General features: G+C 30.7%; 1 long non-coding RNA gene across 1 annotated transcript in view; it reads right to left on the bottom strand.

The window, feature by feature from the left end:
• Positions 1 to 2371: 2371 nt before the first annotated feature.
• The window catches only part of LOC111083824, a 3912-nt gene continuing 2550 nt past the window's right edge, over positions 2372 to 3733 (bottom strand). The window contains exon 3 of the long non-coding RNA XR_002609268.1: positions 2372 to 2429. This is a non-coding gene — a long non-coding RNA (uncharacterized LOC111083824). The remainder of the gene's footprint in view (positions 2430 to 3733) is intronic.

Here is a 3733-nt window from a genome sequence, read left to right as displayed (position 1 = left end):
AGAGAGAGAGAGAGAGAGAAAAGGTGCGGAAGAATCAACATTACGAAAAAAAAAAATTAATGTGCGACTTTTGTGGAGCGCCCTCTTTGTCAAGCTTGCAGCTTGTGTATGCATCTATAATAGGCAGGGAATATAATGGCCATTAAACGACTGAGAGTTAAATTCGTTGTGAGTTTTACTTGAATATCACCAGCTAGCGTGTTCACACGTAAACAACAAAGTATTTATAAGTTTATTAACCCCTGTCTATATCCAGACACACACACAAATTACGCTTTACTTATTGATAATTATACTATATTTAATCTATTAATTAATATAATGATATATATGTTTTACTTAGCAAAGTATAAGTATTTTATATTTTTTTAAAAGCTCTCGCATTAAATAAATTTAAACAAGTTATTTTTAAGACTATTTTTATGTTTGTATATTTTGTCTGTATAAGCTTACTATCGAGATCTGAAAATCTTTAATATGCCCGAATTCAGCACTGACCCTACCCCATGTTTTTAGGCAATTAGAAAAATCAAAACAACACAAAAGTGGTTGTTAAGACATATGTTAAAGGTGCTATTTGCCTCTCATGCATAGTTCTAAAAATAGTCTTTCTCTCGGTACGTATACATAAGGAAGACTTCTAGCCAAGTTTTAATGTCGTGCCAGTCCTATTAGATATAACTTGATGTTAGAAACACACCTAGCAACGTTAATAACTAGATCGCGCGCAGTGCATGAAGACACGGGAAAGACTTTTGTTTATTTTTTGTAGTTTTACACTTACCTGACTATTTGCAGCTTTATAGCCGCATGGAGCCTTACACTGCCTGTCAGAAATATTATTTAGCCTTTTTTTTTTTATCAATTTGAGATTGGTCCCTTACCAACAAATTAATGCTGTAGATAGGGTATTTTACTTGCTGTAGTTATACATGTAATTAAATTGGCTAACAATATGAATTAAATTTTTACGTGTCGTTTTCTGAGCTCGACTTTAATATAGCTGTTCTTATTTTCAACAGTTTCAGTGTAAAGAAAATGAATAAAAAATATATATGTATAAGAACAATATTGTAGTATTTCTTTTGTGCCTTCACTAACCCAAATGAAGTCGCCACCAAGAGATGAATACATGATAAAAACGCTTTACAAATACGTGTTTACATATATTCTCATTTCTACACCAAATATAAATTAAACTAAATGGAATCTGGATTACTGAGAGTGACAGTCCACATTCCTATACTTAAAAACTGAAAACAGCAACAAACAAACAATCTGAATTATTTTCGTTAAACTAGATTCTACAAGACAAAGTTTCTAAGAAAAGTTATTGTTTTCTACATAATATATCCATCTGTAAACCTGTGTGTATATATATATATATATATTACTTATGTTCATGAAAATATTAACCACTTAAAAGATCATAGTAACAGAATAAAACATAGGAACTAGCGGAGAATAAGAGACATACTTTTATTTCAAATTTCTCTTTTCTACACAGATTGATTTCCTGTACCACTACCCTCGTGAAGATAGCGGTTTCAGCACTTGTTACGTAACTTTTAAAACGTCAACGTGCCTTCGAGCTAACTATCATGGCTTCTCGGTAAGTGGGCCTATCCGGTTGATGAACCCAAGCAGGGAACAAGCTTTCACTTCGACTGAACGGATTGCCCATGCTGCCTGTATTTTCCTAGGGACTCTTTATGCTAATATCATACACACCTAATGGTTTAACTATGATTTACCTGTACGTTGGTGCTTCTGACACTAATAATAATGCGCTTAAAAGCGTATCATGATAAGGTGAGTAAGTAGGCCTAGCAAAGTGCGTGATTCAGGAATCACTATTGTCATGAGAAAGGTCACTAAAGAATAAGTGTCAGTAGGCCTACATTTCTGGTGTTTTACTAATGACGTGGGCTTAGATGTCTAAAACATCTCAAACAATGACTACAGAGTAAAATAGTCGTTATATTTTTGTTTGGTTTCATATACAGTTTCTCAATCGTCCTTTTGATTATTATCTACAAATGTTTATCTATTTAGAACTATGTAGGCCTAATTTCAAAAACCGAAATTCCACCACCCAGAACAGATGTATGTACACGTAAAATTACCATAATAATGATTTTGGAACGTCATTTAAAGTTCTTACAATAAAGCGTGAAGAACATCGATATTTCGACATTTTACTTTGATAAAAATGACAGGTGCTATTGAACATGTATATAATTATTTAGCAGACGAAGAAAAACTGTATTAGATAATAGTAATGGCTTACATATGAAGAAAAAATATAAACTTATATCAAATATCTATAAACAACATTGTGTATAGCGTTTTAATACAGAAGACTACTTACTAAGAACAACAGCTCCAACAAAAAGACTAATTGTAACACTGATGAATGTGGTAAATTTCTGAAATAAAAAAAGAGAACATTAAAACAATTGTGGCGAACTCATTACAACCATAGGCCTTTTCAATTTCATTATATTCCTACTTCAAATAATGTCACTAGAAGGTATTAAGTACAAGTCTTTATAATAATAATAGGATAATCACAAGATATTGATTTTAGAATTTATAAGAATTTTCATTATAATGCTACTTAAATTAATGTCGCCAAATGATATTCAATATAAATCTTTAAAAATAAGATAAATGCATATAGGATCACATTATATAAGATTTAAAATCTATAGAGAAAGATAAATCGAAAATTGCCAATAGAAATTTAATCTTACAATAAATAAAATAATTTTGTTTTATCTTAGAGAAGAGAGTTCACATATTAAAGGCTTCATCACTCGTGCCCAGTACATTTTACCCAAAATTTTCAGATTCAGTATTCTTATACTATTTATATTGCTGTGATAATTTGTCAAATATCTAGGCTTAGAAGTGTCCTTCGCTTCCAGTGATTTATGAGTGAACCTATAGTTCACGCTCGTACACTGTGTAATAAATTACACAAGGTACTACAAGTTTCAACCTAAGACTCAAGTTAGTAACATCATTCACCCATTGTAACGATATATATATATATATATAATGGACGTTACACTACTTTTGTCATATAATAAGACTTGAGGGTAGGTTGGTAGAGATTTTGATGAGTAATAAAATCGATTCGGGTATACGCGCACCCCATACTTCGTATTGCTGGTTCACAAAAATATGGCTAATAAAAAGGAAACAAACAAGTATAATAAAACAAATTTAAATTTTATCAAGACAAGTGGGGATCGATATATAGGTAACTTAGCTAGCTATAGTAATATAGAAAGTTTTAATGCTACTAAAAGTATTGAAACAAGAAAGTCAAAATTACAAAAACTGACTTACTTAAAATATAATGTTTTTTATCCCTACTTTGGCTCAAACTAACATAATTACAGTGGTTTGCCAAAGTAGGGATAATATATCGATCCCTACTTGTCTTTATAAAATTTAATTATTTTATTATACTTGATGTATCAAACAAGCGTACATTGTATTAAATATCTGATATGCCTGTCAGAGGGTTTCTGCAGTAAACTCATCTGATGATTCCTTTAGTAATCCTCAGTTGAATCTATGTATTAATGTTTATTTTTAGTAATCCTCAGTTGAATCTATGTATCAATGTTTATTTTTAGTAATCCTCAGTTGAATCTATGTATCAATGTTTATTTTTAGTAATCCTCAGTTGAATCTATGTATCAATGTTTATTTTTAGTAA

This window comes from Limulus polyphemus, unplaced genomic scaffold (genome assembly GCF_000517525.1).
Source record: "Limulus polyphemus unplaced genomic scaffold, Limulus_polyphemus-2.1.2 Scaffold11425, whole genome shotgun sequence".
NCBI classification, from domain to species: Eukaryota; Metazoa; Arthropoda; class Merostomata; order Xiphosura; family Limulidae; genus Limulus; species Limulus polyphemus.
The sequence above is the reverse complement of the archived record's forward strand: the minus strand, read 5'-3'. Positions and strand labels throughout refer to the sequence as shown.